This window comes from Pseudophryne corroboree, unplaced genomic scaffold (assembly GCF_028390025.1).
Source record: "Pseudophryne corroboree isolate aPseCor3 unplaced genomic scaffold, aPseCor3.hap2 scaffold_914, whole genome shotgun sequence".
In the NCBI taxonomy this organism is placed as follows: Eukaryota; Metazoa; Chordata; class Amphibia; order Anura; family Myobatrachidae; genus Pseudophryne; species Pseudophryne corroboree.
In genome coordinates this window covers 122,063-142,654 of record NW_026970494.1, presented here as the reverse complement: position 1 = coordinate 142,654, position 20,592 = coordinate 122,063, and positions in this window count along the sequence as shown.

Here is a 20,592-nt window from a genome sequence, read left to right as displayed (position 1 = left end):
CCTTCGTTTGGGAGAAAAATGCAATGGTACAAGACAGCTTTTCCTTGCCAATATCTCTCTTTTGCAAAGAGCTGCGCATTGGAAAATTCAGGGCTATGTCGTGTAGATGATGGCCTAACAGGAGGCTTTAAAATTTTCTTTCTAGTGTCCTTCGTTTGGGAGAAAAATGCAATGGTACAAGACAGCTTTTCCTTGCCAATATCTCTCTTTTGCAAAGAGCTGCGCATTGGAAAATTCAGGGCTATGTCGTGTAGATGATGGCCTAACAGGAGGCTTTAAAATTTTCTTTCTAGTGTCCTTCGTTTGGGAGAAAAATGCAAAGGTACAAGACAGCTTTTCCTTGCCAATATCTCTCTTTTGCAAAGATCTGCGCATTGGAAAATTCAGGGCTATGTCGTGTAGATGATGGCCTAACAGGAGGCTTTAAAATGTTCTTTCTAGTGTCCTTCGTTTGGGAGAAAAATGCAATGGTACAAGACAGCTTTTCCTTGCCAATATCTCTCTTTTGCAAAGAGCTGCGCATTGGAAAATTTAGGGCTATGTCGTGTAGATGATGGCCTAACAGGAGGCTTTAAAATGTTCCTTCTAGTGTCCTTCGTTTGGGAGAAAAATGCAATGGTACAAGACAGCTTTTCCTTGCCAATATCTCTCTTTTGCAAAGAGCTGCGCATTGGAAAATTCAGGGCTATGTCGTGTAGATGATGGCCTAACAGGAGGCTTTAAAATGTTCTTTCTAGTGTCCTTCGTTTGGGAGAAAAATGCAAAGGTACAAGACAGCTTTTCCTTGCCAATATCTCTCTTTTGCAAAGATCTGCGCATTGGAAAATTCAGGGCTATGTCGTGTAGATGATGGCCTAACAGGAGGCTTTAAAATGTTCTTTCTAGTGTCCTTCGTTTGGGAGAAAAATGCAATGGTACAAGACAGCTTTTCCTTGCCAATATCTCTCTTTTGCAAAGAGCTGCGCATTGGAAAATTTAGGGCTATGTCGTGTAGATGATGGCCTAACAGGAGGCTTTAAAATGTTCTTTCTAGTGTCCTTCGTTTGGGAGAAAAATGCAATGGTACAAGACAGCTTTTCCTTGCCAATATCTCTCTTTTGCAAAGAGCTGCGCATTGGAAAATTCAGGGCTATGTCGTGTAGATGATGGCCTAACAGGAGGCTTTAAAATTTTCTTTCTAGTGTCCTTCGTTTGGGAGAAAAATGCAAAGGTACAAGACAGCTTTTCCTTGCCAATATCTCTCTTTTGCAAAGAGCTACGCATTGGAAAATTCAGGGCTATGTCGTGTAGATGATGGCCTAACAGGAGGCTTTAAAATTTTCTTTCTAGTGACCTTCGTTTGGGAGAAAAATGTAAAGGTACAAGACAGCTTTTCCTTGCCAATATCTCTCTTTTGCAAAGAGCTGCGCATTGGAAAATTCAGGGCTATGTCGTGTAGATGATGGCCTAACAGGAGGCTTTAAAATTTTCTTTCTAGTGACCTTCGTTTGGGAGAAAAATGCAAAGGTACAAGACAGCTTTTCCTTGCCAATATCTCTCTTTTGCAAAGAGATGCGCATTGGAAAATTCAGGGCTATGTCGTGTAGATGATGGCCTAACAGGAGGCTTTAAAATTTTCTTTCTAGTGACCTTCGTTTGGGAGAAAAATGCAAAGGTACAAGACAGCTTTTCCTTGCCAATATCTCTCTTTTGCAAAGAGCTGCGCATTGGAAAATTCAGGGCTATGTCGTGTAGATGATGGCCTAACAGGAGGCTTTAAAATTTTCTTTCTAGTGCCCTTCGTTTGGGAGAAAAATGCAATGGTACAAGACAGCTTTTCCTTGCCAATATCTCTCTTTTGCAAAGAGCTGCGCATTGGAAAATTCAGGGCTATGTCGTGTAGATGATGGCCTAAAAGGAGGCTTTAAAATTTTCTTTCTAGTGTCCTTCGTTTGGGAGAAAAATGCAAAGGTACAAGACAGCTTTTCCTTGCCAATATCTCTCTTTTGCAAAGAGCTACGCATTGGAAAATTCAGGGCTATGTCGTGTAGATGATGGCCTAACAGGAGGCTTTAAAATTTTCTTTCTAGTGTCCTTCGTTTGGGAGAAAAATGCAAAGGTACAAGACAGCTTTTCCTTGCCAATATCTCTCTTTTGCAAAGAGCTACGCATTGGAAAATTCAGGGCTATGTCGTGTAGATGATGGCCTAACAGGAGGCTTTAAAATTTTCTTTCTAGTGACCTTCGTTTGGGAGAAAAATGCAAAGGTACAAGACAGCTTTTCCTTGCCAATATCTCTCTTTTGCAAAGAGCTGCGCATTGGAAAATTCAGGGCTATGTCGTGTAGATGATGGCCTAACAGGAGGCTTTAAAATGTTCTTTCTAGTGTCCTTCGTTTGGGAGAAAAATGCAATGGTACAAGACAGCTTTTCCTTGCCAATATCTCTCTTTTGCAAAGAGCTGCGCATTGGAAAATTCAGGGCTATGTCGTGTAGATGATGGCCTAACAGGAGGCTTTAAAATTTTCTTTCTAGTGTCCTTCGTTTGGGAGAAAAATGCAAAGGTACAAGACAGCTTTTCCTTGCCAATATCTCTCTTTTGCAAAGAGCTACTCATTGGAAAATTCAGGGCTATGTCGTGTAGATGATGGCCTAACAGGAGGCTTTAAAATTTTCTTTCTAGTGCCCTTCGTTTGGGAGAAAAATGCAAAGGTACAAGACAGCTTTTCCTTGCCAATATCTCTCTTTTGCAAAGAGCTGCGCATTGGAAAATTCAGGGCTATGTCGTGTAGATGATGGCCTAACAGGAGGCTTTAAAATGTTCTTTCTAGTGTCCTTCGTTTGGGAGAAAAATGCAATGGTACAAGACAGCTTTTCCTTGCCAATATCTCTCTTTTGCAAAGAGCTGCGCATTGGAAAATTCAGGGCTATGTCGTGTAGATGATGGCCTAACAGGAGGCTTTAAAATTTTCTTTCTAGTGTCCTTCGTTTGGGAGAAAAATGCAAAGGTACAAGACAGCTTTTCCTTGCCAATATCTCTCTTTTGCAAAGAGCTACTCATTGGAAAATTCAGGGCTATGTCGTGTAGATGATGGCCTAACAGGAGGCTTTAAAATTTTCTTTCTAGTGCCCTTCGTTTGGGAGAAAAATGCAAAGGTACAAGACAGCTTTTCCTTGCAAATATCTCTCTTTTGCAAAGAGCTGCGCATTAAAAAATTCAGGGCTATGTCGTGTAGATGATGGCCTAACAGGAGGCTTTAAAATTTTCTTTCTAGTGCCCTTCGTTTGGGAGAAAAATGCAATGGTACAAGACAGCTTTTCCTTGCCAATATCTCTCTTTTGCAAAGAGCTGCGCATTGGAAAATTCAGGGCTATGTCGTGTAGATGATGGCCTAACAGGAGGCTTTAAAAAATTTTTTCTAGTGTCCTTCGTTTGGGAGAAAAATGCAATGGTACAAGACAGCTTTTCCTTGCCAATATCTCTCTTTTGCAAAGAGCTGCGCATTGGAAAATTCAGGGCTATGTCGTGTAGATGATGGCCTAACAGGAGGCTTTAAAATGTTCTTTCTAGTGTCCTTCGTTTGGGAGAAAAATGCAATGGTACAAGACAGCTTTTCCTTGCCAATATCTCTCTTTTGCAAAGAGCTGCGCATTGGAAAATTTAGGGCTATGTCGTGTAGATGATGGCCTAACAGGAGGCTTTAAAATTTTCTTTCTAGTGTCCTTCGTTTGGGAGAAAAATGCAATGGTACAAGACAGCTTTTCCTTGCCAATATCTCTCTTTTGCAAAGAGCTGCGCATTGGAAAATTCAGGGCTATGTCGTGTAGATGATGGCCTAACAGGAGGCTTTAAAATTTTCTTTCTAGTGTCCTTCGTTTGGGAGAAAAATGCAAAGGTACAAGACAGCTTTTCCTTGCCAATATCTCTCTTTTGCAAAGAGCTACGCATTGGAAACTTCAGGGCTATGTCGTGTAGATGATGGCCTAACAGGAGGCTTTAAAATTTTCTTTCTAGTGTCCTTCGTTTGGGAGAAAAATGCAAAGGTACAAGACAGCTTTTCCTTGCCAATATCTCTCTTTTGCAAAGAGCTACTCATTGGAAAATTCAGGGCTATGTCGTGTAGATGATGGCCTAACAGGAGGCTTTAAAATTTTCTTTCTAGTGCCCTTCGTTTGGGAGAAAAATGCAAAGGTACAAGACAGCTTTTCCTTGCCAATATCTCTCTTTTGCAAAGAGCTGCGCATTAAAAAATTCAGGGCTATGTCGTGTAGATGATGGCCTAACAGGAGGCTTTAAAATTTTCTTTCTAGTGCCCTTCGTTTGGGAGAAAAATGCAATGGTACAAGACAGCTTTTCCTTGCCAATATCTCTCTTTTGCAAAGAGCTGCGCATTGGAAAATTCAGGGCTATGTCGTGTAGATGATGGCCTAACAGGAGGCTTTAAAATTTTCTTTCTAGTGTCCTTCGTTTGGGAGAAAAATGCAATGGTACAAGACAGCTTTTCCTTGCCAATATCTCTCTTTTGCAAAGAGCTGCGCATTGGAAAATTCAGGGCTATGTCGTGTAGATGATGGCCTAACAGGAGGCTTTAAAATTTTCTTTCTAGTGTCCTTCGTTTGGGAGAAAAATGCAAAGGTACAAGACAGCTTTTCCTTGCCAATATCTCTCTTTTGCAAAGATCTGCGCATTGGAAAATTCAGGGCTATGTCGTGTAGATGATGGCCTAACAGGAGGCTTTAAAATGTTCTTTCTAGTGTCCTTCGTTTGGGAGAAAAATGCAATGGTACAAGACAGCTTTTCCTTGCCAATATCTCTCTTTTGCAAAGAGCTGCGCATTGGAAAATTTAGGGCTATGTCGTGTAGATGATGGCCTAACAGGAGGCTTTAAAATGTTCTTTCTAGTGTCCTTCGTTTGGGAGAAAAATGCAATGGTACAAGACAGCTTTTCCTTGCCAATATCTCTCTTTTGCAAAGAGCTGCGCATTGGAAAATTCAGGGCTATGTCGTGTAGATGATGGCCTAACAGGAGGCTTTAAAATGTTCTTTCTAGTGTCCTTCGTTTGGGAGAAAAATGCAATGGTACAAGACAGCTTTTCCTTGCCAATATCTCTCTTTTGCAAAGAGCTGCGCATTGGAAAATTCAGGGCTATGTCGTGTAGATGATGGCCTAACAGGAGGCTTTAAAATTTTCTTTCTAGTGTCCTTCATTTGGGAGAAAAATGCAAAGGTACAAGACAGCTTTTCCTTGCCAATATCTCTCTTTTGCAAAGAGCTACGCATTGGAAAATTCAGGGCTATGTCGTGTAGATGATGGCCTAACAGGAGGCTTTAAAATTTTCTTTCTAGTGACCTTCGTTTGGGAGAAAAATGCAATGGTACAAGACAGCTTTTCCTTGCCAATATCTCTCTTTTGCAAAGAGCTGCGCATTGGAAAATCCAGGGCTATGTCGTGTAGATGATGGCCTAACAGGAGGCTTTAAAATTTTCTTTCTAGTGTCCTTCGTTTGGGAGAAAAATGCAAAGGTACAAGACAGCTTTTCCTTGCCAATATCTCTCTTTTGCAAAGAGCTACGCATTGGAAAATTCAGGGCTATGTCGTGTAGATGATGGCCTAACAGGAGGCTTTAAAATTTTCTTTCTAGTGACCTTCGTTTGGGAGAAAAATGCAAAATTACAAGACAGCTTTTCCTTGCCAATATCTCTCTTTTGCAAAGAGCTGCGCATTGGAAAATTCAGGGCTATGTCGTGTAGATGATGGCCTAACAGGAGGCTTTAAAATGTTCTTTCTAGTGTCCTTCGTTTGGGAGAAAAATGCAATGGTACAAGACAGCTTTTCCTTGCCAATATCTCTCTTTTGCAAAGAGCTGCGCATTGGAAAATTCAGGGCTATGTCGTGTAGATGATGGCCTAACAGGAGGCTTTAAAATTTTCTTTCTAGTGACCTTCGTTTGGGAGAAAAATGCAAAGGTACAAGACAGCTTTTCCTTGCCAATATCTCTCTTTTGCAAAGAGCTGCGCATTGGAAAATTCAGGGCTATGTCGTGTAGATGATGGCCTAACAGGAGGCTTTAAAATTTTCTTTCTAGTGTCCTTCGTTTGGGAGAAAAATGCAAAGGTACAAGACAGCTTTTCCTTGCCAATATCTCTCTTTTGCAAAGAGCTGCGCATTGGAAAATTCAGGGCTATGTCGTGTAGATGATGGCCTAACAGGAGGCTTTAAAATTTTCTTTCTAGTGTCCTTCGTTTGGGAGAAAAATGCAATGGTACAAGACAGCTTTTCCTTGCCAATATCTCTCTTTTGCAAAGAGCTGCGCATTGGAAAATTCAGGGCTATGTCGTGTAGATGATGGCCTAACAGGAGGCTTTAAAATTTTCTTTCTAGTGACCTTCGTTTGGGAGAAAAATGCAAAGGTACAAGACAGCTTTTCCTTGCCAATATCTCTCTTTTGCAAAGAGCTGCGCATTGGAAAATTCAGGGCTATGTCGTGTAGATGATGGCCTAACAGGAGGCTTTAAAATTTTCTTTCTAGTGACCTTCGTTTGGGAGAAAAATGCAAAGGTACAAGACAGCTTTTCCTTGCCAATATCTCTCTTTTGCAAAGAGCTGCGCATTGGAAAATTCAGGGCTATGTCGTGTAGATGATGGCCTAACAGGAGGCTTTAAAATTTTCTTTCTAGTGCCCTTCGTTTGGGAGAAAAATGCAATGGTACAAGACAGCTTTTCCTTGCCAATATCTCTCTTTTGCAAAGAGCTGCGCATTGGAAAATTCAGGGCTATGTCGTGTAGATGATGGCCTAACAGGAGGCTTTAAAATTTTCTTTCTAGTGTCCTTCGTTTGGGAGAAAAATGCAAAGGTACAAGACAGCTTTTCCTTTCCAATATCTCTCTTTTGCAAAGAGCTACGCATTGGAAAATTCAGGGCTATGTCGTGTAGATGATGGCCTAACAGGAGGCTTTAAAATTTTCTTTCTAGTGACCTTCGTTTGGTAGAAAAATGCAAAGGTACAAGACAGCTTTTCCTTGCCAATATCTCTCTTTTGCAAAGAGCTGCGCATTGGAAAATTCAGGGCTATGTCGTGTAGATGATGGCCTAACAGGAGGCTTTAAAATTTTCTTTCTAGTGTCCTTCGTTTGGGAGAAAAATGCAATGGAACAAGACAGCTTTTCCTTGCCAATATCTCTCTTTTGCAAAGAGCTGCGCATTGGAAAATTCAGGGTTATGTCGTGTAGATGATGGCCTAACAGGAGGCTTTAAAATTTTCTTTCTAGTGTCCTTCGTTTGGGAGAAAAATGCAATGGTACAAGACAGCTTTTCCTTGCCAATATCTCTCTTTTGCAAAGAGCTGCGCATTGGAAAATTCAGGGCTATGTCGTGTAGATGATGGCCTAACAGGAGGCTTTAAAATTTTCTTTCTAGTGTCCTTCGTTTGGGAGAAAAATGCAAAGGTACAAGACAGCTTTTCCTTGCCAATATCTCTCTTTTGCAAAGAGCTGCGCATTGGAAAATTCAGGGCTATGTCGTGTAGATGATGGCCTAACAGGAGGCTTTAAAATTTTCTTTCTAGTGTCCTTCGTTTGGGAGAAAAATGCAATGGTACAAGACAGCTTTTCCTTGCCAATATCTCTCTTTTGCAAAGAGCTGCGCATTGGAAAATTCAGGGCTATGTCGTGTAGATGATGGCCTAACAGGAGGCTTTAAAATTTTCTTTCTAGTGACCTTCGTTTGGGAGAAAAATGCAAAGGTACAAGACAGCTTTTCCTTGCCAATATCTCTCTTTTGCAAAGAGCTGCGCATTGGAAAATTCAGGGCTATGTCGTGTAGATGATGGCCTAACAGGAGGCTTTAAAATTTTCTTTCTAGTGACCTTCGTTTGGGAGAAAAATGCAAAGGTACAAGACAGCTTTTCCTTGCCAATATCTCTCTTTTGCAAAGAGCTGCGCATTGGAAAATTCAGGGCTATGTCGTGTAGATGATGGCCTAACAGGAGGCTTTAAAATTTTCTTTCTAGTGCCCTTCGTTTGGGAGAAAAATGCAATGGTACAAGACAGCTTTTCCTTGCCAATATCTCTCTTTTGCAAAGAGCTGCGCATTGGAAAATTCAGGGCTATGTCGTGTAGATGATGGCCTAACAGGAGGCTTTAAAATTTTCTTTCTAGTGTCCTTCGTTTGGGAGAAAAATGCAAAGGTACAAGACAGCTTTTCCTTGCCAATATCTCTCTTTTGCAAAGAGCTACGCATTGGAAAATTCAGGGCTATGTCGTGTAGATGATGGCCTAACAGTAGGCTTTAAAATTTTCTTTCTAGTGTCCTTCGTTTGGGAGAAAAATGCAAAGGTACAAGACAGCTTTTCCTTGCCAATATCTCTCTTTTGCAAAGAGCTGCGCATTGGAAAATTCAGGGCTATGTCGTGTAGATGATGGCCTAACAGGAGGCTTTAAAATTTTCTTTCTAGTGTCCTTCGTTTGGGAGAAAAATGCAATGGTACAAGACAGCTTTTCCTTGCCAATATCTCTCTTTTGCAAAGAGCTGCGCATTGGAAAATTCAGGGCTATGTCGTGTAGATGATGGCCTAACAGGAGGCTTTAAAATTTTCTTTCTAGTGTCCTTCGTTTGGGAGAAAAATGCAATGGTACAAGACAGCTTTTCCTTGCCAATATCTCTCTTTTGCAAAGAGCTGCGCATTGGAAAATTCAGGGCTATGTCGTGTAGATGATGGCCTAAAAGGAGGCTTTAAAATTTTCTTTCTAGTGTCCTTCGTTTGGGAGAAAAATGCAATGGTACAAGACAGCTTTTCCTTGCCAATATCTCTCTTTTGCAAAGAGCTGCGCATTGGAAAATTCAGGGCTATGTCGTGTAGATGATGGCCTAACAGGAGGCTTTAAAATTTTCTTTCTAGTATCCTTCGTTTGGGAGAAAAATGCAAAGGTACAAGACAGCTTTTCCTTGCCAATATCTCTCTTTTGCAAAGAGCTGCGCATTGGAAAATTCAGGGCTATGTCGTGTAGATGATGGCCTAACAGGAGGCTTTAAAATTTTCTTTCTAGTGTCCTTCGTTTGGGAGAAAAACGCAATGGTACAAGACAGCTTTTCCTTGCCAATATCTCTCTTTTGCAAAGAGCTGCGCATTGGAAAATTCAGGGCTATGTCGTGTAGATGATGGCCTAACAGGAGGCTTTAAAATTTTCTTTCTAGTGACCTTCGTTTGGGAGAAAAATGCAAAGGTACAAGACAGCTTTTCCTTGCCAATATCTCTCTTTTGCAAAGAGCTGCGCATTGGAAAATTTAGGGCTATGTCGTGTAGATGATGGCCTAACAGGAGGCTTTAAAATTTTCTTTCTAGTGTCCTTCGTTTGGGAGAAAAATGCAATGGTACAAGACAGCTTTTCCTTGCCAATATTTCTCTTTTGCAAAGAGCTGCGCATTGGAAAATTCAGGGCTATGTCGTGTAGATGATGGCCTAACAGGAGGCTTTAAAATTTTCTTTCTAGTGACCTTCGTTTGGGAGAAAAATGCAAAGGTACAAGACAGCTTTTCCTTGCCAATATCTCTCTTTTGCAAAGAGCTGCGCATTGGAAAATTCAGGGCTATGTCGTGTAGATGATGGCCTAACAGGAGGCTTTAAAATTTTCTTTCTAGTGTCCTTCGTTTGGGAGAAAAATGCAATGGTACAAGACAGCTTTTCCTTGCCAATATCTCTCTTTTGCAAAGAGCTGCGCATTGGAAAATTCAGGGCTATGTCGTGTAGATGATGGCCTAACAGGAGGCTTTAAAATTTTCTTTCTAGTGACCTTCGTTTGGGAGAAAAATGCAAAGGTACAAGACAGCTTTTCCTTGCCAATATCTCTCTTTTGCAAAGAGCTGCGCATTGGAAAATTCAGGGCTATGTCGTGTAGATGATGGCCTAACAGGAGGCTTTAAAATTTTCTTTCTAGTGACCTTCGTTTGGGAGAAAAATGCAAAGGTACAAGACAGCTTTTCCTTGCCAATATCTCTCTTTTGCAAAGAGCTGCGCATTGGAAAATTCAGGGCTATGTCGTGTAGATGATGGCCTAACAGGAGGCTTTAAAATTTTCTTTCTAGTGCCCTTCGTTTGGGAGAAAAATGCAATGGTACAAGACAGCTTTTCCTTGCCAATATCTCTCTTTTGCAAAGAGCTGCGCATTGGAAAATTCAGGGTTATGTCGTGTAGATGATGGCCTAACAGGAGGCTTTAAAATTTTCTTTCTAGTGTCCTTCGTTTGGGAGAAAAATGCAATGGTACAAGACAGCTTTTCCTTGCCAATATCTCTCTTTTGCAAAGAGCTGCGCATTGGAAAATTCAGGGCTATGTCGTGTAGATGATGGCCTAACAGGAGGCTTTAAAATTTTCTTTCTAGTGTCCTTCGTTTGGGAGAAAAATGCAAAGGTACAAGACAGCTTTTCCTTGCCAATATCTCTCTTTTGCAAAGAGCTGCGCATTGGAAAATTCAGGGCTATGTCGTGTAGATGATGGCCTAACAGGAGGCTTTAAAATTTTCTTTCTAGTGTCCTTCGTTTGGGAGAAAAATGCAATGGTACAAGACAGCTTTTCCTTGCCAATATCTCTCTTTTGCAAAGAGCTGCGCATTGGAAAATTCAGGGCTATGTCGTGTAGATGATGGCCTAACAGGAGGCTTTAAAATTTTCTTTCTAGTGACCTTCGTTTGGGAGAAAAATGCAAAGGTACAAGACAGCTTTTCCTTGCCAATATCTCTCTTTTGCAAAGAGCTGCGCATTGGAAAATTCAGGGCTATGTCGTGTAGATGATGGCCTAACAGGAGGCTTTAAAATTTTCTTTCTAGTGACCTTCGTTTGGGAGAAAAATGCAAAGGTACAAGACAGCTTTTCCTTGCCAATATCTCTCTTTTGCAAAGAGCTGCGCATTGGAAAATTCAGGGCTATGTCGTGTAGATGATGGCCTAACAGGAGGCTTTAAAATTTTCTTTCTAGTGCCCTTCGTTTGGGAGAAAAATGCAATGGTACAAGACAGCTTTTCCTTGCCAATATCTCTCTTTTGCAAAGAGCTGCGCATTGGAAAATTCAGGGCTATGTCGTGTAGATGATGGCCTAACAGGAGGCTTTAAAATTTTCTTTCTAGTGTCCTTCGTTTGGGAGAAAAATGCAAAGGTACAAGACAGCTTTTCCTTGCCAATATCTCTCTTTTGCAAAGAGCTACGCATTGGAAAATTCAGGGCTATGTCGTGTAGATGATGGCCTAACAGTAGGCTTTAAAATTTTCTTTCTAGTGTCCTTCGTTTGGGAGAAAAATGCAAAGGTACAAGACAGCTTTTCCTTGCCAATATCTCTCTTTTGCAAAGAGCTGCGCATTGGAAAATTCAGGGCTATGTCGTGTAGATGATGGCCTAACAGGAGGCTTTAAAATTTTCTTTCTAGTGTCCTTCGTTTGGGAGAAAAATGCAATGGTACAAGACAGCTTTTCCTTGCCAATATCTCTCTTTTGCAAAGAGCTGCGCATTGGAAAATTCAGGGCTATGTCGTGTAGATGATGGCCTAACAGGAGGCTTTAAAATTTTCTTTCTAGTGTCCTTCGTTTGGGAGAAAAATGCAATGGTACAAGACAGCTTTTCCTTGCCAATATCTCTCTTTTGCAAAGAGCTGCGCATTGGAAAATTCAGGGCTATGTCGTGTAGATGATGGCCTAAAAGGAGGCTTTAAAATTTTCTTTCTAGTGTCCTTCGTTTGGGAGAAAAATGCAATGGTACAAGACAGCTTTTCCTTGCCAATATCTCTCTTTTGCAAAGAGCTGCGCATTGGAAAATTCAGGGCTATGTCGTGTAGATGATGGCCTAACAGGAGGCTTTAAAATTTTCTTTCTAGTGTCCTTCGTTTGGGAGAAAAATGCAAAGGTACAAGAAAGCTTTTCCTTGCCAATATCTCTCTTTTGCAAAGAGCTGCGCATTGGAAAATTCAGGGCTATGTCGTGTAGATGATGGCCTAACAGGAGGCTTTAAAATTTTCTTTCTAGTGTCCTTCGTTTGGGAGAAAAACGCAATGGTACAAGACAGCTTTTCCTTGCCAATATCTCTCTTTTGCAAAGAGCTGCGCATTGGAAAATTCAGGGCTATGTCGTGTAGATGATGGCCTAACAGGAGGCTTTAAAATTTTCTTTCTAGTGACCTTCGTTTGGGAGAAAAATGCAAAGGTACAAGACAGCTTTTCCTTGCCAATATCTCTCTTTTGCAAAGAGCTGCGCATTGGAAAATTTAGGGCTATGTCGTGTAGATGATGGCCTAACAGGAGGCTTTAAAATTTTCTTTCTAGTGTCCTTCGTTTGGGAGAAAAATGCAATGGTACAAGACAGCTTTTCCTTGCCAATATTTCTCTTTTGCAAAGAGCTGCGCATTGGAAAATTCAGGGCTATGTCGTGTAGATGATGGCCTAACAGGAGGCTTTAAAATTTTCTTTCTAGTGACCTTCGTTTGGGAGAAAAATGCAAAGGTACAAGACAGCTTTTCCTTGCCAATATCTCTCTTTTGCAAAGAGCTGCGCATTGGAAAATTCAGGGCTATGTCGTGTAGATGATGGCCTAACAGGAGGCTTTAAAATTTTCTTTCTAGTGACCTTCGTTTGGGAGAAAAATGCAAAGGTACAAGACAGCTTTTCCTTGCCAATATCTCTCTTTTGCAAAGAGCTGCGCATTGGAAAATTCAGGGCTATGTCGTGTAGATGATGGCCTAACAGGAGGCTTTAAAATTTTCTTTCTAGTTCCCTTCGTTTGGGAGAAAAATGCAATGGTACAAGACAGCTTTTCCTTGCCAATATCTCTCTTTTGCAAAGAGCTGCGCATTGGAAAATTCAGGGCTATGTCGTGTAGATGATGGCCTAACAGAAGGCTTTAAAATTTTCTTTCTAGTGACCTTCGTTTGGGAGAAAAATGCAAAGGTACAAGACAGCTTTTCCTTGCCAATATCTCTCTTTTGCAAAGAGCTGCGCATTGGAAAATTCAGGGCTATGTCGTGTAGATGATGGCCTAACAGTAGGCTTTAAAATTTTCTTTCTAGTGTCCTTCGTTTGGGAGAAAAATGCAAAGGTACAAGACAGCTTTTCCTTGCCAATATCTCTCTTTTGCAAAGAGCTGCGCATTGGAAAATTCAGGGCTATGTCGTGTAGATGATGGCCTAACAAGAGGCATTAAAATGTTCTTTCTAGTGTCCTTCGTTTGGGAGAAAAATGCAATGGTACAAGACAGCTTTTCCTTGCCAATATCTCTCTTTTGCAAAGAGCTGCGCATTGGAAAATTCAGGGCTATGTCGTGTAGATGATGGCCTAACAGGAGGCTTTAAAATTTTCTTTCTAGTGACCTTCGTTTGGGAGAAAAATGCAAAGGTACAAGACAGCTTTTCCTTGCCAATATCTCTCTTTTGCAAAGAGCTGCGCATTGGAAAATTCAGGGCTATGTCGTGTAGATGATGGCCTAACAGAAGGCTTTAAAATTTTCTTTCTAGTGACCTTCGTTTGGGAGAAAAATGCAAAGGTACAAGACAGCTTTTCCTTGCCAATATCTCTCTTTTGCAAAGAGCTGCGCATTGGAAAATTCAGGGCTATGTCGTGTAGATGATGGCCTAACAGTAGGCTTTAAAATTTTCTTTCTAGTGTCCTTCGTTTGGGAGAAAAATGCAAAGGTACAAGACAGCTTTTCCTTGCCAATATCTCTCTTTTGCAAAGAGCTGCGCATTGGAAAATTCAGGGCTATGTCGTGTAGATGATGGCCTAACAAGAGGCATTAAAATGTTCTTTCTAGTGTCCTTCGTTTGGGAGAAAAATGCAATGGTACAAGACAGCTTTTCCTTGCCAATATCTCTCTTTTGCAAAGAGCTGCGCATTGGAAAATTCAGGGCTATGTCGTGTAGATGATGGCCTAACAGTAGGCTTTAAAATTTTCTTTCTAGTGTCCTTCGTTTGGGAGAAAAATGCAAAGGTACAAGACAGCTTTTCCTTGCCAATATCTCTCTTTTGCAAAGAGCTGCGCATTGGAAAATTCAGGGCTATGTCGTGTAGATGATGGCCTAACAGGAGGCATTAAAATGTTCTTTCTAGTGTCCTTCGTTTGGGAGAAAAATGCAATGGTACAAGACAGCTTTTCCTTGCCAATATCTCTCTTTTGCAAAGAGCTGCGCATTGGAAAATTCAGGGCTATGTCGTGTAGATGATGGCCTAACAGGAGGCTTTAAAATTTTCTTTCTAGTGTCCTTCGTTTGGGAGAAAAATGCAATGGTACAAGACAGCTTTTCCTTGCCAATATCTCTCTTTTGCAAAGAGCTGCGCATTGGAAAATTCAGGGCTATGTCGTGTAGATGATGGCCTAACAGGAGGCTTTAAAATTTTCTTTCTAGTGACCTTCGTTTGGGAGAAAAATGCAAAGGTACAAGACAGCTTTTCCTTGCCAATATCTCTCTTTTGCAAAGAGCTGCGCATTGGAAAATTCAGGGCTATGTCGTGTAGATGATGGCCTAACAGGAGGCTTTAAAATGTTCTTTCTAGTGTCCTTCGTTTGGGAGAAAAATGCAATGGTACAAGACAGCTTTTCCTTGCCAATATCTCTCTTTTGCAAAGAGCTGCGCATTGGAAAATTCAGGGCTATGTCGTGTAGATGATGGCCTAAGAGGAGGCTTTAAAATTTTCTTTCTAGTGTCCTTCGTTTGGGAGAAAAATGCAATGGTACAAGACAGCTTTTCCTTGCCAATATCTCTCTTTTGCAAAGAGCTGCGCATTGGAAAATTCAGGGCTATGTCGTGTAGATGATGGCCTAACAGGAGGCTTTAAAATTTTCTTTCTAGTGACCTTCGTTTGGGAGAAAAATGCAAAGGTACAAGACAGCTTTTCCTTGCCAATATCTCTCTTTTGCAAAGAGCTGCGCATTGGAAAATTCAGGGCTATGTCGTGTAGATGATGGCCTAACAGGAGGCTTTAAAATTTTCTTTCTAGTGCCCTTCGTTTGGGAGAAAAATGCAATGGTACAAGACAGCTTTTCCTTGCCAATATCTCTCTTTTGCAAAGAGCTGCGCATTGGAAAATTCAGGGCTATGTCGTGTAGATGATGGCCTAACAGGAGGCTTTAAAATTTTCTTTCTAGTGACCTTCGTTTGGGAGAAAAATGCAAAGGTACAAGACAGCTTTTCCTTGCCAATATCTCTCTTTTGCAAAGAGCTGCGCATTGGAAAATTCAGGGCTATGTCGTGTAGATGATGGCCTAACAGGAGGCTTTAAAATTTTCTTTCTAGTGACCTTCGTTTGGGAGAAAAATGCAAAGGTACAAGACAGCTTTTCCTTGCCAATATCTCTCTTTTGCAAAGAGCTGCGCATTGGAAAATTCAGGGCTATGTCGTGTAGATGATGGCCTAACAGGAGGCTTTAAAATTTTCTTTCTAGTGACCTTCGTTTGGGAGAAAAATGCAAAGGTACAAGACAGCTTTTCCTTGCCAATATCTCTCTTTTGCAAAGAGCTGCGCATTGGAAAATTCAGGGCTATGTCGTGTAGATGATGGCCTAACAGGAGGCTTTAAAATTTTCTTTCTAGTTCCCTTCGTTTGGGAGAAAAATGCAATGGTACAAGACAGCTTTTCCTTGCCAATATCTCTCTTTTGCAAAGAGCTGCGCATTGGAAAATTCAGGGCTATGTCGTGTAGATGATGGCCTAACAGAAGGCTTTAAAATTTTCTTTCTAGTGACCTTCGTTTGGGAGAAAAATGCAAAGGTACAAGACAGCTTTTCCTTGCCAATATCTCTCTTTTGCAAAGAGCTGCGCATTGGAAAATTCAGGGCTATGTCGTGTAGATGATGGCCTAACAAGAGGCATTAAAATGTTCTTTCTAGTGTCCTTCGTTTGGGAGAAAAATGCAATGGTACAAGACAGCTTTTCCTTGCCAATATCTCTCTTTTGCAAAGAGCTGCGCATTGGAAAATTCAGGGCTATGTCGTGTAGATGATGGCCTAACAGGAGGCTTTAAAATTTTCTTTCTAGTGCCCTTCGTTTGGGAGAAAAATGCAATGGTACAAGACAGCTTTTCCTTGCCAATATCTCTCTTTTGCAAAGAGCTGCGCATTGGAAAATTCAGGGCTATGTCGTGTAGATGATGGCCTAACAGGAGGCTTTAAAATTTTCTTTCTAGTGACCTTCGTTTGGGAGAAAAATGCAAAGGTACAAGACAGCTTTTCCTTGCCAATATCTCTCTTTTGCAAAGAGCTGCGCATTGGAAAATTCATGGCTATGTCGTGTAGATGATGGCCTAACAGTAGGCTTTAAAATTTTCTTTCTAGTGTCCTTCGTTTGGGAGAAAAATGCAAAGGTACAAGACAGCTTTTCCTTGCCAATATCTCTCTTTTGCAAAGAGCTGCGCATTGGAAAATTCAGGGCTATGTCGTGTAGATGATGGCCTAACAGGAGGCTTTAAAATGTTCTTTCTAGTGTCCTTCGTTTGGGAGAAAAATGCAATGGTACAAGACAGCTTTTCCTTGCCAATATCTCTCTTTTGCAAAGAGCTGCGCATTGGAAAATTCAGGGCTATGTCGTGTAGATGATGGCCTAACAGGAGGCTTTAAAATTTTCTTTCTAGTGACCTTCGTTTGGGAGAAAAATGCAAAGGTACAAGACAGCTTTTCCTTGCCAATATCTCTCTTTTGCAAAGAGCTGCGCATTGGAAAATTCAGGGCTATGTCGTGTAGATGATGGCCTAACAGGAGGCTTTAAAATTTTCTTTCTAGTGACCTTCGTTTGGGAGAAAAATGCAAAGGTACAAGACAGCTTTTCCTTGCCAATATCTCTCTTTTGCAAAGAGCTGCGCATTGGAAAATTCAGGGCTATGTCGTGTAGATGATGGCCTAACAGGAGGCTTTAAAATTTTCTTTCTAGTTCCCTTCGTTTGGGAGAAAAATGCAATGGTACAAGACAGCTTTTCCTTGCCAATATCTCTCTTTTGCAAAGAGCTGCGCATTGGAAAATTCAGGGCTATGTCGTGTAGATGATGGCCTAACAGAAGGCTTTAAAATTTTCTTTCTAGTGACCTTCGTTTGGGAGAAAAATGCAAAGGTACAAGACAGCTTTTCATTGCCAATATCTCTCTTTTGCAAAGAGCTGCGCATTGGAAAATTCAGGGCTATGTCGTGTAGATGATGGCCTAACAGGAGGCATTAAAATGTTCTTTCTAGTGTCCTTCGTTTGGGAGAAAAATGCAATGGTACAAGACAGCTTTTCCTTGCCAATATCTCTCTTTTGCAAAGAGCTGCGCATTGGAAAATTCAGGGCTATGTCGTGTAGATGATGGCCTAACAGAAGGCTTTAAAATTTTCTTTCTAGTGACCTTCGTTTGGGAGAAAAATGCAAAGGTACAAGACAGCTTTTCATTGCCAATATCTCTCTTTTGCAAAGAGCTGCGCATTGGAAAATTCAGGGCTATGTCGTGTAGATGATGGCCTAACAGGAGGCATTAAAATGTTCTTTCTAGTGTCCTTCGTTTGGGAGAAAAATGCAATGGTACAAGACAGCTTTTCCTTGCCAATATCTCTCTTTTGCAAAGAGCTGCGCATTGGAAAATTCAGGGCTATGTCGTGTAGATGATGGCCTAACAGGAGGCTTTAAAATTTTCTTTCTAGTGTCCTTCGTTTGGGAGAAAAATGCAATGGTACAAGACAGCTTTTCCTTGCCAATATCTCTCTTTTGCAAAGAGCTGCGCATTGGAAAATTCAGGGCTATGTCGTGTAGATGATGGCCTAACAGGAGGCTTTAAAATTTTCTTTCTAGTGACCTTCGTTTGGGAGAAAAATGCAAAGGTACAAGACAGCTTTTCCTTGCCAATATCTCTCTTTTGCAAAGAGCTGCGCAATGGAAAATTCAGGGCTATGTCGTGTAGATGATGGCCTAACAGGAGGCTTTAAAATGTTCTTTCTAGTGTCCTTCGTTTGGGAGAAAAATGCAATGGTACAAGACAGCTTTTCCTTGCCAATATCTCTCTTTTGCAAAGAGCTGCGCATTGGAAAATTCAGGGCTATGTCGTGTAGATGATGGCCTAACAGGAGGCTTTAAAATTTTCTTTCTAGTGTCCTTCGTTTGGGAGAAAAATGCAATGGTACAAGACAGCTTTTCCTTGCCAATATCTCTCTTTTGCAAAGAGCTGCGCATTGGAAAATTCAGGGCTATGTCGTGTAGATGATGGCCTAACAGGAGGCTTTAAAATTTTCTTTCTAGTGACCTTCGTTTGGGAGAAAAATGCAAAGGTACAAGACAGCTTTTCCTTGCCAATATCTCTCTTTTGCAAAGAGCTGCGCATTGGAAAATTCAGGGCTATGTCGTGTAGATGATGGCCTAACAGGAGGCTTTAAAATTTTCTTTCTAGTGACCTTCGTTTGGGAGAAAAATGCAAAGGTACAAGACAGCTTTTCCTTGCCAATATCTCTCTTTTGCAAAGAGCTGCGCATTGGAAAATTCAGGGCTATGTCGTGTAGATGATGGCCTAACAGTAGGCTTTAAAATTTTCTTTCTAGTGTCCTTCGTTTGGGAGAAAAATGCAAAGGTACAAGACAGCTTTTCCTTGCCAATATCTCTCTTTTGCAAAGAGCTGCGCATTGGAAAATTCAGGGCTATGTCGTGTAGATGATGGCCTAACAGGAGGCTTTAAAATGTTCTTTCTAGTGTCCTTCGTTTGGGAGAAAAATGCAATGGTACAAGACAGCTTTTCCTTGCCAATATCTCTCTTTTGCAAAGAGCTGCGCATTGGAAAATTCAGGGCTATGTCGTGTAGATGATGGCCTAACAGGAGGCTTTAAAATTTTCTTTCTAGTGTCCTTCGTTTGGGAGAAAAATGCAATGGTACAAGACAGCTTTTCCTTGCCAATATCTCTCTTTTGCAAAGAGCTGCGCATTGGAAAATTCAGGGCTATGTCGTGTAGATGATGGCCTAACAGGAGGCTTTAAAATTTTCTTTCTAGTGACCTTCGTTTGGGAGAAAAATGCAAAGGTACAAGACAGCTTTTCCTTGCCAATATCTCTCATTTGCAAAGAGCTGCGCATTGGAAAATTCAGGGCTATGTCGTGTAGATGATGGCCTAACAGGAGGCTTTAAAATGTTCTTTCTAGTGTCCTTCGTTTGGGAGAAAAATGCAATGGTACAAGACAGCTTTTCCTTGCCAATATCTCTCTTTTGCAAAGAGCTGCGCATTGGAAAATTCAGGGCTATGTCGTGTAGATGATGGCCTAACAGGAGGCTTTAAAATTTTCTTTCTAGTGTCCTTCGTTTGGGAGAAAAATGCAATGGTACAAGACAGCTTTTCCTTGCCAATATCTCTCTTTTGCAAAGAGCTGCGCATTGGAAAATTCAGGGCTATGTCGTGTAGATGATGGCCTAACAGGAGGCTTTAAAATTTTCTTTCTAGTGACCTTCGTTTGGGAGAAAAATGCAAAGGTACAAGACAGCTTTTCCTTGCCAATATCTCTCTTTTGCAAAGAGCTGCGCATTGGAAAATTCAGGGCTATGTCGTGTAGATGATGGCCTAACAGGAGGCTTTAAAATTTTCTTTCTAGTGCCCTTCGTTTGGGAGAAAAATGCAATGGTACAAGACAGCTTTTCCTTGCCAATATCTCTCTTTTGCAAAGAGCTGCGCATTGGAAAATTCAGGGCTATGTCGTGTAGATGATGGCCTAACAGGAGGCTTTAAAATTTTCTTTCTAGTGACCTTCGTTTGGGAGAAAAATGCAAAGGTACAAGACAGCTTTTCCTTGCCAATATCTCTCTTTTGCAAAGAGCTGCGCATTGGAAAATTCAGGGCTATGTCGTGTAGATGATGGCCTAACAGGAGGCTTTAAAATTTTCTTTCTAGTGACCTTCGTTTGGGAGAAAAATGCAAAGGTACAAGACAGCTTTTCCTTGCCAATATCTCTCTTTTGCAAAGAGCTACGCATTGGAAAATTCAGGGCTATGTCGTGTAGATGATGGCCTAACAGGAGGCTTTAAAATGTTCTTTCTAGTGTCCTTCGTTTGGGAGAAAAATGCAATGGTACAAGACAGCTTTTCCTTGCCAATATCTCTCTTTTGCAAAGAGCTGCGCATTGGAAAATTCAGGGCTATGTCGTGTAGATGATGGCCTAACAGGAGGCTTTAAAATGTTCTTTCTAGTGTCCTTCGTTTGGGAGAAAAATGCAATGGTACAAGACAGCTTTTCCTTGCCAATATCTCTCTTTTGCAAAGAGCTGCGCATTGGAAAATTCAGGGCTATGTCCTGTAGATGATGGCCTAACAGGAGGCTTTAAAATTTTCTTTCTAGTGACCTTCGTTTGGGAGAAAAATGCAAAGGTACAAGACAGCTTTTCCTTGCCAATATCTCTCTTTTGCAAAGAGCTGCGCATTGGAAAATTTAGGGCTATGTCGTGTAGATGATGGCCTAACAGGAGGCTTTAAAATTTTCTTTCTAGTGTCCTTCGTTTGGGAGAAAAATGCAATGGTACAAGACAGCTTTTCCTTGCCAATATTTCTCTTTTGCAAAGAGCTGCGCATTGGAAAATTCAGGGCTATGTCGTGTAGATGATGGCCTAACAGGAGGCTTTAAAATTTTCTTTCTAGTGACCTTCGTTTGGGAGAAAAAT